This window comes from Candoia aspera, chromosome 3 (assembly GCF_035149785.1).
Source record: "Candoia aspera isolate rCanAsp1 chromosome 3, rCanAsp1.hap2, whole genome shotgun sequence".
Classification (NCBI taxonomy): domain Eukaryota; kingdom Metazoa; phylum Chordata; class Lepidosauria; order Squamata; family Boidae; genus Candoia; species Candoia aspera.
The window spans coordinates 65,566,510-65,580,875 of record NC_086155.1 but is presented as its reverse complement, the minus strand read 5'-3'; the positions used below and the strand labels follow the sequence as shown (position 1 = coordinate 65,580,875).

General features: G+C 44.0%; 1 pseudogene; it reads left to right on the top strand.

The window, feature by feature from the left end:
- Positions 1-7,709: 7,709 nt before the first annotated feature.
- Positions 7,710-7,818, top strand: LOC134495070 (U2 spliceosomal RNA; annotated as a pseudogene).
- The last annotated feature ends 6,548 nt before the right edge of the window (positions 7,819-14,366 follow it).

Genomic DNA, 14,366 nt, shown 5'->3' with positions numbered 1-14,366 from the left:
CCAAATCACAGTTTTTCTCTGACTTGGAGGCAGATCCACGATAAAATCCATAGAGATTTCCTCCCAGGGGTGAGAGAGACTGGCCACTGGTTGGAGCAAACCTTGAGGCTTACCCACCTTCTGTTTGGAAGCAGCGCAAACAGGGCAGGAGGCAACATAGTCCTTAACATCCCGCCTTATTGTGGGCCACCAAAATTGGTGCCTAACCAAATGAAGTGTTTTAACAAACCCAAAATGCCCCGCTAGTTTGTCATCATGGCAACAGAGCAAAATGTCTTTGCGCAAAACTTCAGGCACATAAAGGCGATCATTCTTCCAAGCAAAATCCTTGTCAAAAGTAACATTGTGTAAATTTGCTTGTAATCAAGTGTCAGATTTCAGCTGGGAAAGAAACTGTTGTTGCAAATCTGAGGGAACTGGCAACCGTCCCAGACAGGGTGAACCTGAAGCGTCTGGGCGCTGTGCACGAGTCTGGCTGCGAGTGACCGCTGCCAGACTCAATTGCGGTTCCATCCAGAGAGTCCCTATTACATCCGGCACAGTGCTGGAGTCCTGGGGTCTGCGGGACAGCGCATCAGCCAGAAAGTTTTTCTTCCCTGGAATAAATTTCAACTTGAAATTAAAACGGCTGAAGAATTGCGCCCATCTGATTTGCTTTGGGTTAAGCTTACGAGGTGCACTGAGTGCTTCGAGGTTTTTGTGATCAGTCCAAACCTCGAACGGATGGGTAGCTCCCTCCAACAGATGGCGCCAAGTGTCTAAAGCAGCTTTAACAGCAAAAGCCTCTTTTTCCCAAACGTGCCAGCGCCTTTCAGTCTCAGTGAATTTACGAGAGAGATAAGCACAAGGCTTTAGGCACCCGAATTCATCTGCTTGCAGCAGGAGAGCTCCAATGGAAAAATCAGAGGCATCCACTTGCACTACAAATGGTTTGTTCGGATCTGGATGCTGCAAAATGGGTTCTGCTGTGAACAGTTTTTTCAGCTTGTCAAAAGCCAGCTGGCATGCAGGCGTCCATTTCAATAATGCCCCTGGATTCTTTGATCTCCGGGTGTCCCCCTGCCCCTTGGTTTTAAGCAACTCAGTGAGGGGGAGGGCGGTGTCTGCGAACCCCTGTATGAAGGACCTATAGAAATTCGCAAAACCCAGAAAACTTTGGAGTTGTCTCTGTGTACGTGGTGCCTCCCATGCCAAAATGGCCTCAATCTTAGCTGGATCCATTTCAATACCTTTGTCTGAAATTCTATAACCCAAATAGTCAATTTGAGATTTATGAAAAGCACATTTAGGCAATTTAGCGTACAATTCAGCTTTTCTCAGTTTGCTGAGCACCTGTCTGACCAGCTTCACATGTTCTTCCATTGTTTCAGTATAGATTAATACATCATCCAAATATACTAATACACCTTTGAACAAATGGTCATGCAAGACCTCATTAATCAATTGCATAAAAACCCCAGGCGCTCCCGCCAACCCAAAAGGTAACACCTTATATTGAAAAGAGCCTAGGGGACAATTGAAAGCAGTTTTCCATTCATCCCCCTCCCTAATGCGAATGCGGAAATATGCCTCCCTCAGATCCAACTTAGAGAATATTTTCCCCTTTGACAGGTGTGATAACATATCCTTGATTAATGGGACTGGATATTTATTTACTATTGATACTGCATTCAGCCCACGGAAATCCGTACATAGTCTCAAAGTTCCATCCTTCTTTGGTCTGAATAGGACAGGCGCCCCCACTGGGGAATTTGCTGGTTCTATAAAACCTCTAGCCAGATTTTTATCCACAAACTCCCTTAGCGTTTCCAGCTCTTTCTGGGTCATAGCATAAATTTTTGGCTTAGGCAACTTTGCATTAGGGAGAAAGTCTATGGCACAGTCAGTCTTTCGGTGTGGCGGTAGCTGATCCGCTTCCTTTTCACCAAATACATCCACAAAGTCCTGGTATTGCTCCGGCAACCCTTCTAACAGAACGGTAGGGTGGTGCGGAGTGGCCGCTGCTGCCCTCCCCACATCCCCGCTGTCCAATTCATCCCCTTCCGGTGCTTTATAAAACCCATCTGCAAAAGTCACAGTCCTGTGCACCCAGTTTATATGTGGGTTCTGTTGAACAAACCAAGGCATCCCCAAAATGACAAACAGACCCCCCACAGGCGCCACCACAAAAGGCAGCTTTTCCCAGTGACTTCCCATTTGCAATGCCACCATCCCTGTGGAGTGAGTTGCCGGCTCTCCCCCCGCCGTAGACCCATCCAATTGGGTAAAGATCATGGGGTGTTTCAACGGAAATGTGGGAAGCTCCAAGGCAGCCACCACGTCAGGGTGCATTAAACACCGTGAACACCCTGAATCCATCATCGCCCACAGTTCAACAGTTCATGTGTGGGACCCCAATTTCACCTTCACTGTCAGCGTAGGGAAATTTCCACTCACCGAAGCGTGATCATGCCCCTCTTCTACCACCTGCCCCGTGGCGCCTCTTAGGGCAGGTGGCTGGCGTTTCCCGCCGGCTGAGACGGCTCGAGGTCCCCTTCGTCCTCATAGAAAGGAATGCTCTCCAGCTCCGTTTCATCCATCGCTTCCTTCATCTTCCTGTGCCCAGAGGGGGATTTTCCTGATGGCTTTGCCAGGCACTCTTCGGTCTTCCTCTGCGGGCACGTCGCTGCTCGGTGTCCCTCTTTCCCACATCGCAGGCATTGCCCTTTTGTAAACCGGCTCTCTCTTTCCTCCTGCCAGGCCGTCCGTCCTGCCCTGCCAGTGGTCCCGGGTGCCTTGCCCATCTTTGTCATGGCCATCTGCTTCGGGCCCCTCCTGGTCTGCGCGAACTTAGCCTGGGCTTGCTTGACATTCGCCGCCAGCTGTATCCAGTCGTATAGCGTGCCTGGGTCTGCCCTTCCTAACGCCCATCTCAGTAGCTCAGGTCTCAGTCCATTTTTGAACATTTCTATTAGAGTAGTGTGCAACCGATCGTCCACTTTCGCCGCTAGGGCTTGGAATTCGAGGGCATAATCAGCCACGGACTTAGACCCCTGGAATAACTCCCGCAGGGCCACCTTTGCTTTCTCCTTTGCTAGCGGATCAGCAAAGTGCATTTTTAGCGCCCATAGAAAGTCTCTGAAGTCATCCAACTCCAGGGCATCCATCTTGGCTAATTGGACAAACCAATCAGCTGCCTTCCCCTCCAGTTGGGTAGCTACAGCGTTTATCTTTGCCCTTTCCGAAGGAAACAGCCTCCCAAACTCCTCCATATAGCTTTTCGCATTAGTCAGGAAGAATGACAGTTTTGTAGGATTCCCATCAAATTTGACAGTGAAATCCCTATACCTGGCTCTTTGTGGGCTGCTCTTCCTCTCTTTCCGCCCGGCTCTCCTCCTGGGCTCTGGAGACCTCTTCTCTCGAGGGGGAGAAGGACTCGCAACTCCGACTTTGGGACTTTTCTTCCGATCCCTGCTTCGTCCCCTCCCTGCATTTTCCGCCCGCCACGGGGGCGATGGGGACGCCCGCCTGGGACTGTGCGGTGGTGATCCCCCCCAGTACCTCCTCCGGTCTTTCCTCCTCACGCTCGGGGGGGAGGAGGGAGAAACAGATGGGGACGTCCGTCTGTAGCGATGTTCCCTTCTTCCTCTGTCCTGGCTGCCCCTCGCAAATGACATTCTTTCCATCATGTCTTCCAAAGACTTTACTCTGGCTTCTAGCCTCTGGGATTTCTCACTGGCCTCAGAGCCGTCCGAATCACTCCTCTCCATTATGGCCACATCTGGGGAGAGCGGATACCTTGCCTTCACAGGTGCCTGGGGCGCTCCGGACAGGGCTCCCTCATCCTTTCTGACTACCTTGGACTTTACCGCTTTCGCCGTGGCTGAGCTGGCATCCGAGGCTTCCGACAGTTCCTCCGATTCAGGGCTGAGGGTCCTTTCCCTTCTTTGCCTCATGGAATCCGTCTCCCCCACGCTGGAATCCTCACTCTCTCCCGAGCGGGAAGTAGGTTCAGTCATCACTAACTTTATTTCCTCAAAGTAGCATTGGAAGGAGGTTAGTGGTAAGGGTTTTATGATTCTCAGCTTTATGTAATGATTGCCTATTCTGACATACTCAGTCTCACAAGGGGATTCTTTATGAAAACTGATTTATTGAAAGAATAGTATGCAAATACAAAGAAAGCTGAGAATGAGCAAAAGCACGCCAAATACAAACTAAAAACCCTCGCTTCAAAACCAGCCCTGCCCTTCCTCCCTCCTAGCAATCCTAGCAACCACCCCCTCCCAGGTGTTAGCAACCGTTACCCACATCGGCCTGAGAAAGTAACCTTGAACAGAGTCACTAACCCAAACATACATTCCACAGTTGCAGTAAGAAGATTACCGCCTGGCACGGCTGGAAATTTCCAACCCGCAAACACGGGTTAGAAAAGTGACATGCGAAACGTTACGATGTATACAGAACATTGAAACGATGAACATGACACTATCTACTGGAAAGAAAGAAATTAGTCAAGCTGATAGTCAGGGCTATATAAAAGAGATGGCTTTTGTGACCAGTTCTTCGGGGCAAAGAGCATTCTAATCTCCTATCCGGGGCTCTTTCTATATGCTGTTGTTGGATCACCTGGAACCTTGGAATGGAAATGGACTATTCTTGCATCCTCCTGAACCTGAGGTCTGTCTCTCTGGACCTCTTTGCAAAAGTAAGTTTTTATGCCTGTTTTCTATGCAGAAGACTTTGTGTTTGCAGTGTGCTTTGCATTTTTTTTTTATCCGTCAACTGTGTCTGATTCTCGGAGACTGCCTGGACAAGTCCCTGCTGCAGTTTTCTTGGCATGGTTTTTCAGAAGTGGTTTGCCATTGCCTCTTTCCTAGGGCTGAGAGAAAGTGACTGGCCCAAGGTCACCCAGCTGGCTTTGTGCCTAAGGAAGGACTAGAACTCACAGTCTGCTGGTTTATATCCTGGTGCCTTAACCAGTACACCAAACTGGCTCTGTGCTTTGCATTATCAGAAGCTGGTGTATGTATGTAACTGCCATTACAGAACACCACCTTGGATTGAAAAGGATCCCCACTACAGGGAATGTCCTTTGTGCAAAGGAGGCGGGGTAAGAGATGGAGCAAACTTGCCTGTCCCCAGTCCCCCTTCTCACATAATCACGGCCTAAGTCTCCAATGGTAGGTAGCAGATATGCTGTCTGGACACTAAATAGGTAGATACATACATTATGTCTTTGACTCTAGGCTGAAACAAAGTTATAGAAGTAGAGTTGCAATTACATGGCATAATAACAACTAAAATGCTTTCTCTTCATGGATCAGAAACACCCTTTCCATTTATATGGGCTTATTTGTTGAAAAAACAATCTCTCCCAGGCCCTTCAAATATTTTAGCCATTATTTCTGACATCCCTTTGCAAAAACAGGTGTTTGTCGAGGACTAGTAGGAGCTAGTCAGAAATCCACAGGTATGCTAAAATTAGTAGAAACCTTACAAAGTACTCCAGGGATGAAATGTGATGAACCCATTAAGTTAATTATACTTTTTTTCTTTTTCTTTTCTTTTACCTGGGGCAGCTGATGAACTCAGGTTGGAAATCAGCGTTTGACTTAAGTAGAGAACAACATCCAAGCAAACCTCACAGTTTCCACTCCAACACTGAAATGTGACTGTGATTAATGTGCAGCTTTGAGTATCGTGTATGACTGAATTGCATTTTGCTCAGGGCACAGAAAGTTTTCCTGTTTAATGTGCAATACAAGCATAGGTTTAGATTGGAGAGGCTTGAGAAAGAGGAAGAAGTTGAAGTATTTCCATATGGGTTGCTTTGTGTTTTTGATTTGCTTTGTTTTTTGAGAATCTGGATACTTGGGATTTATATTTAACCACACCAAACCCTGAGAAGCCCACTGATCAAGGCAGCACCTCATCAAACTCAACTGATCTTGGAAAGCTAGGCAAAGTGAGCCAGGTTGGTACTTGGATGGGACACTACTAGGAAACCCAGAGCACATGGCTAGTCTGCAAATACAAAAAAGGCATCCTGAAAGAAGGCAGTGGCAACCCCCTCCTGCACTGCTGTGAAGGAAACTGCTGGGATGCATCCATGAAATCTTCAAGAGTCAAGCTTGAGTTGAAGGAGAGTTTATCTTTACCTAGTAGATTCAAAGAAGCATCTGGATCCAGCATTCTGAATTCAGATCTAGGTTTCCCCATAGCAAGTAAGAATGTAAAGCATTAGGCTTTTTCAGTGCTTTCAGCTTCCACTCAGATCACGTGTCTCCTCCCACTTGCATTTCTGATAGGCAGATCCTTGAGAAGGAAGTAAGAATTGCTACTACTTACCCTTCTTCCCATAGGCTCCTTGCATACACCAGCCCCATCTTATTGCTTTAGTGGCTGCCCCTGCAGACAACCCTGTGGTCACAACACAATGCATTCCCCTGAGGATCCTCCCCTCCCACTCAAGAGTGGCAGATATTGGGCTGCTGGCTGGGGTGACCAGCTTTCCAGGGCATTGTGAGCCTTAGGCACAACAGAGCAGCTGCACTGAGCATCAAGTTCAGAGGGCCACATATAGCTTATCCCAATCTACCACATGAAGAGCCAGTTTCACTCTGCCAAATGAGAAGGCCAGTCCTGGCATCTTAACAACAACTTTATTCTCTTGACCTTTTACTTCATTAGATTGCAATCTTCTGCCAACTCCAGGGATGTCAGGGAGGGGACAGTTTTTGTTTTTTTGTTTTAAAAAAGCCAGGATGGCACCCATGACTGCATGATCAAAACCCTGCATGATTTTCTACAGATGTGATGTGCCATGCACATAAAAAGGGGTGGGGCTTCAATAACACAGACATGGTTGCCATCCTCATCTTTTTAACAGCCTCCCCATGGATGCCCTTGTACCACTCTGTTTTTGTTTTTGTTTTTACTAAAACAATGTGATTTCTCTGGAATAAGCAGTTTAAAGATCATGGCTTCTTAGAGGCAGTAATCTTGGACAAATATGCATGTGTTTTAATGCATGTACAAGTCTTCTTTGGACTCTCAGCTGAAAAAAGTTAGGGGAGAGGGCAAGATGCAGCCAGTTTGCACAACTATGCAGGTTCAGCCCTTCCCACATTCAGGTGAACCCCTGAAGAGAAATCATATCAGTTAAGAATCTGTAGTAGGCACTTGCTCTTCACACACAGCTATGAAAGTCTGAGAGACTGAGATAAAGCCATTTTTGTCTGTTCCACTAATATTACTTGGTGATACTAGCCATTCTATCCTCTTTGCTGAGAGACAGTGTGGGGTGGAGGTTAATGCATAGGAGACCCAGCTTCCAACCCACTCTCCACTATAGAAGCTTTCTGATTGGTTTGGCCAGTCATTCTCAGCCCAACCTACCTCACAGGGTTATTGTCATCAGGGAAACTGGAGGAAGGAGTATTATGTAGGCCAGTGTAAGAAACTGTGGGAATCAGGTAGGGAAGGAGGATGTTTGTGTGTGGGAGAAGAGGAAACACAGTCCAGAAATGAGAGACTCTTACCGTTTTCAAGATTATGATTTTACCCCTGACTAGCATTAAAGATGCCTTTTTGAAATCCATATGGTCCTCACTTCTTAAGTTTTGCCAGCTAGGTGAAGCTTGACAGTTGTCTTGAGCTGCTAAGCTAAAGGTGGAGTATAAACCTAGCAAATAAATAAACAGATTAGATTAATATATCATTCATTTATCACTTCTCAGCCTTTTGGCTAAGATCAAGTGTAGTATGTGTTATCAGTTTAATATATCATTCATCTGTGTGGAACTGAATGTTACAGAAACATGAGTGTTATCTTTCCTGTCTAGGTCTCCTGGTTCACAGCAACTCCTCCTTACGCACACACACGCACACGCTATCTCTTCTGACACTATAGTTTCTACTCTTCTGCCATTGGTGTAAGAAACAGAAGCTCACTCCTTGCATCAACCTATTGCTTAACACCAGTTGAGATAAACACATGCTTTCAAAGTCACATATCTTGGATAAGAAGTCCCATAATCTCTGACTTCCAGCTATTCTGGATGGAGTTCGTGGGCACTGTAGTTTGCCCTCAGAAAACTTTACTAAGAGAATGACTGAAGTGTTGAAAGGGGTGCTGAATCAGGATTTCAAAGTCTACTTCTTGGTATGAAATGAATATATTCTTAATAAACAGAAGCAAAATATTCTTCCATTTTGAATGATGGGCATGGCGTTGGAACCAAATAAAGCAGCTAGAATCTACCATTTTGCTAAATAAAGATGTGTTTTGACATTTCATATATCCTTCCATAGTCTAACTAAATTAAAACAGAAAGCACATATGTGCTGAAAGAAACACTGTTGCTTTCAGGAACTGGGAGAATAACTGATGCATGAGCTCACTTCATTAGGTGTGTTAATTAGTTCTGAGCACCAGCAAAGCCAGAAGCCACTTTTATAATGCTAGCCTTGTCCTGTTTCATGTGCCCTCTTCCCCCAAATTTTTAATTTCATTTGGCAGACCTCCTCCCACTTCTTAATTAAGCCTAAGGGAAAGGGTCAGGAATCTTGCTAACCCCAAGAGTGGCGTTCTTTACTAATTGACATACATGTAGGCCAGTTCATGTGGTTACAGTTTCTCCGTTTGACCCAGGGCAGCCCTTCTTTTATTTTTAGTGCCTTTTTCTCTTCCTTCTCTTTCTCTCAACAATTTGCATATATTGATTTGAGCTTTAAAAAATGTCAAATGATCAAAACTGTCATGAGTGATTTGCTGGCTAGAGAGAAGACCTAGGGTCTGATCGGCTTGGGTGTCCAAACCCATTATGCATCCTAAAGTGATCCCAGTTAATAAGCACTCCGCTAACAGGCCACTTTCTTAAGGATGTTGATTCTCTCTGACAGTGTTTTTCATACTGTTTGCTAGGAATCTACAAGCCAAGATTTTGTGGTTTAGTATTTTAGTAAATGTCTTAGTACCTTTCAAAAATAAAATCTACACATAGGTGAAATCATGCTGAAGCAGAAAGTTGTTGAGCTTGGTCCTTCTGTCAGGTCCCTTCCCCCATCCTCAAAATATGTTTCTTAAATATGCCATAACATAAACTCTGACTCATTCCAAACTTTATTTTGATATGGGAGGTACCTTATGATTGAAGCAAAAGGCAGGGAGATTTGAGGCCCATGTAGATATTTTAAGATACATAAGGTTCTTTTAAATGGTGCAGAATGGCTGCCATCTCCATGTTCAGTTGTGGCTCATTAAATAGAACATGTTATTTTATTATTTTCTCTGGGAAAATTATTTGAATGTTTTGTTTCATGTACCAATTCTCTGGGCCAACTCTACCTCTACATCCTTTAATTCCTCCTTGTTGGGTTAATCCCAAATACCAACTTCCAGAAGCAATCTTTTGATGAGGCCTACCAATATTTGGGTAACTCTCTACAGCTACAGCAGTATTTCTCAACCTTGGCATCTTTAAGGTGTGTGGACTTCAACTCCCAGAATTCCATGCTAGCTGGGGAACTCTGGGAGATGAAGTCCATACTTAAAGTTGTCAAGGTTGAGAAACAATGAGCTACAGTGGAGATATTTTCACATCCATCATTTTTACTCTCCAAGGGCAGATCCACACTTTCTATCGGGCCCATGATCAGTTTGAGTTACTCATTGCTTCCTGAATGCAGCAACGGAAGATGTCATCCTCCTCTCACTCCCAGTGCTTTGAAAATGTACCCGTTTGTGTTTTCCAGCTTTGATTTATAAGTGCTGTTTACTGACAGACGCTGTCTTAAGTCCTCCAGAGCAGATGGCCTTCAGGGCTTTGTTCTGTTCTAGTATCAGCCCCAGCTCCAATTGGCTGCTGTACCTGGCTCATCTCTCCCTTTTGGCAGCCAGTCACTGCTCTGAACAGCTAGTTCAATCTGGGCTGGCAAGCTGCTGTGCTCTCTGCTGGTTGGTAGTTGCCATTTTTTACAATCTTGATCCAGAAACGGCCAGTTAAGTGAATGAACTATCCTACCTGAGCAGCTCATGCTCCACTCAATCTTTGCATCTCCCAGTGGGCACCCTTTTGGTTTCTACCTGAGCTCGGTTAAGCATGTTCCTCTTGATTCCCACCTCCTGCCAAAGGTATTGCAAAGCTCTACTTCCCTTCCCTTTGTTTTAATTAAGTTGCAACATAGGAACATTGATCCTTTGTTACTATGAGGCTGAACTATCCATTCTTTCTTGCTACAAAGTTTCCAACAAAATTCCACTGTTCCCTATTGCTTTCCTTACTGTAGCCCCAGAACAATGATACCATAAGGGGAAAGAAAAGAAAAAAGAAAGGGTCTGAGTTAGTATCAAAGTTGATGGTGTGTGTGTGTAGGTGTCCATGTGTGCAAACATCTGGAAAAACAAAGGGAAAGCACAGGGACTAGTGAGGAGGGAAGAGGCAGGGCAGGCACTGTAGACCAGTGTCCACCCAGAAGCCAACCTGTAAGGCTTGCCTTTCCTGCACAGATGGGGACGGCAAGAAGAACATTTCAGGTCTTGATGTAGTCATTGTCCAGACTGAGCACAGACAGGTTCCATTGCCAACCCACTGCAATCTGGACTGGAATTCCTGAAGTTGGTTTAAGAAATACACAGGAGCATCATGGGAGACAAGGCCTTTAGCTGGCTGCAGTGTGGAATTGCCCCAAGACTCAGAAGCAGTTTTAAGGCAAAGCATAATTATTTTCACTTCTGCTGAGCTGAAGTGTTGAGAATGAAAATCACTGCTCTACCTTCAGCTGCTGCTGATCCTGCAACAACCAAAAATAACAAAACGCACCCCACAGAAGATGGAAGGAATGAAAGGACAAGGGAGCAGTAACATGCTGCTTTGATCCTTGTCTTCTCTGGTGCCAGAGAGAAAGGAAAATGGACAGGAGCTTTTGTCAGTTTTGCACTTGCAGGCAGGGGCTTCTGCAGGCAGGTTTAAAAAACTCAAGACGGAGGTTGAGATGGCCCAATTAACGCCCTGCCACTTTGTACCTGTCCTGATGAATGTCAATGTATGTTCAAAAGGGACAGAGCTTTGATCAGCAGCTTGGGAGTGGGGGTGGGGGGGGGAAGTGAGGCAAGAGTTTTCTCCAGTGGATGAAATGAAGCCATATCTTAAAAAAAAAAAAACATGGGAAGCAATCAGCTCAGTTTTCCAACACTGCTAATGTAACAGAAGACAGAAATCCAGAGCTGCTTTGAAAGTGGCATAGAATCCCGGTGTAGAAGTCCCACACACCTTTGTGACCTGCAGGGCAGACATATTATGATGCAAGCTGGGCAGTTCATATATCACTGCAAATGAACGAAGTACCATGTTTATGTGGCACAATGTTGTTACATCATCATATCTGCAGTAGATATTCATTCTCTTTCTCTAGACACTGGCAGCAAAGAAATTACCCATAATATTTTCCTGGTAACTCATTTGCTAAGTGAAATAAGGTCGGATCTTGAACATGCAAAGACTCAGAAGTATGAGTTATTCATATACAATTTTTAAAACAGTGACTGGTGACAGTGACATCTCTTGTATGGAAGAGTCAGCTGGAAGGATTCAAAAGCACACCTGCATGCTTTTCAGAAGAAATGCCCATTTCTTTTGAACATTCAGATCAGCTTTTACCCTGCTTCCAAGCAAGTTCTTACTGGCTTCATATGTGAGCAATCGACTCCATACTCCCCATGGAAGCAGATTCTAAAACTGAAACTTTTTTTTTCTGTTTGAAGCACCTTTTCTTGCTTAATTTAAATGTAACACTGAACATTACCTCATCTATATGTTGTCAAAAATATTTTTTCCACACCATATGGCTTTTAGTTTTAATTATGAAGTAAGGCTACGATGAACTTTTCTGCTTAATATATTTTTTAGCTCAAAGTAATGATTTCTGAAAAAGGGAGGGGGGCAGGGAAAATCCTAAACTGGAAAACACTTTAGCTTTTTTCTCAATTTTGTTTCTACTCTCACTTTCCAATCCTGCTGACACTTCAGTGGCTTGTGTGTGTGTGTGTTGCTCCACTCTATATTCTAAAACACTCTTTCTCAACCTTTTGATCCTGGAGGAACCCTTGAATTATTTTTCAGGCCTGGGGGAAACCTGCACATTCAGGCTCAAATATAGACCAGAAGTTACAAAATTATTATATTCGTGTCATGAGTAGACCAGTCTATGTGCATTAACGGTGTTCTTAAACTAAACATAAAGAATGAAACCTACCTCTTTAATGTGAAGTTGCCCAAATTTGAAATATTTTTTTTAAATAAATCATGATCTCCCAGGGAACCCCTAATGACCTCTTGTGGAACCCTAGGGTTCCACAGAACCCTGGTTGAGAACCCTGTTCTAAATAGTCTCACAAGCATTTAATCAAATTCTGGGGGGCTCAGAAGCCCAACAGGGTTGAGCTTAGTTAGTACCTAGATGAGATACCCCTAGGAAATTCCAGGATTGTCAGCATAACTGGGAAGTTGAAGAAACATCCCAGAAGAAGGCAGTAGCAAACTACATCCTTATTGTTGCCAGGAACATTACATGGATGTGACTATGAGATGACGAGGATCAAATGTTACTTGAAGATCAAAGGCCACAGATAACAGTGGTAGCTAGACATGGAATGCTGGGACAGCAGGAATGCCTGGAAGAGTTTGCTTTCTAAAACTAACAACACAACTGATATATTTTGAATATATTAGATACCACAGGGTAGAATTACCTTATTTCCTGGCTTCAAGCCAGCAAAAGCTTCCTGAGCTGTACATGCTTCCCATGTACAAGGCACATCTTAAATCTGATTTCTGAAGCTGAACACTATATCTGCACAACTTCTGAGGCATTCCAATTTGGTATGGTTTTTGCCATGCTTTAAAATAAAATGCCATTTTTTGAGAGTGTAAAAAAATGGGGCCACTTACAGATTTGTGGAAACCTTCTAGGACAATGGGGAGTCAGTTTCTGCCCCTTTTATGAATATTGCTCGAAGACAATGTACAGGAGAGCAGTTAAAGTTGTGGTGATATTTTAAATCTGAGGAACATTTAGCCTTGTGGCACTAGAATAATTTCACAGGAATTTCTGAGGAATATGAAAAATAAAATGCAAATTCATTGTGTGTGTGTGTGTGTGTGTAATCTAGCCTCTGACTTGCAAGGAAGCAAATGTAATGATCCCTTTCCCATAATTCTCCAGGTCTTTACAGCTAGATTTTCAAGGTTTTCTGCACTGATTCTTTTTTCACAATGAACTTTGTATTGGTGAAGTATTTACTTTGCTCAGTGTTTATCTTACCCTCTTCAGCCTTTGAACTGCCTCCAGACTGTTATTTGAACTTACAAATATCTGCAGGTAACTGCGCTACGAGAATTACAGGACTCCTATTTTATACAACCCCAGAAGTAGATATATGCCAAAATTAGCATTATGTAGCATGTTGCTGATTATCATGAAGAATAAGTCCTTCTAAGAACATACTTAGGTGGAAATAAAATTTAGAAATGTGAGTAGAAGGTGATCTTCAAAGTTCATTAATTAGAAAATTCAGTTCAGAGATCTAAGCTAAAAAAAAAAAAGGTTCAGGAAAAAGCAGCAAATGTAGGCAATTCCCAGACTGTAGTAACTCAGTAACTTGGGATCTGCCCAGAGCATTTCACTTTCTTTTGTATAGCTATTTCATTGCAATCTAGAGAGTTCTGAAATCTATCTTTGTCTTTGGATTTTTGTATTTTGATAGTTACAGTTAATGAGGTTTTTAATAGTTTATATGTTCTTTATATTTGTTAATAAAGTGTGATTTTGTTTTATCTCTGGTGAGATTGGTCTAGCTTCCAAGGAGGAAAGGAAGGACAGAATCACCTAGTGACATGCCTCTGTGTTACACAGCCTGGAGGTTGCCCTGTTGAAATTATTTCACTTTTTGCATTTTTACCTTTTAATCACTGCATAAGCAGCACAGGTTGTAAAAGTCCTATTTATGTCACACACCTGGATTAGGGGAAGATACCATGTAAAACACCCCTTGGAAGATAAGTGGTGGCAGTGGGAACTTCCAAGTCACTATCCTCCAAAGCAGGGGGCAGTATCATGGCGTAGGAGTCCAGAGGGCTTCTGGGAATGGAGATCTGAGACCTCCAAGCTTCCACTCTATCATCGTCACAATGATGTCACAATGGGCATCATTGAAAGAATGCCCAGCAGCATACAAGGGAGGACTGGACTTTCTGAATAGCTCTACCTCAATATCACATGTTCCACTGACCCTCTCTATCCAATTTCTTCATACACTGCATCACTGTTTGGTTTCTGCAGAATTCTCCATCCCTATAAGTATATTTATCTCTGCAGACATTCAT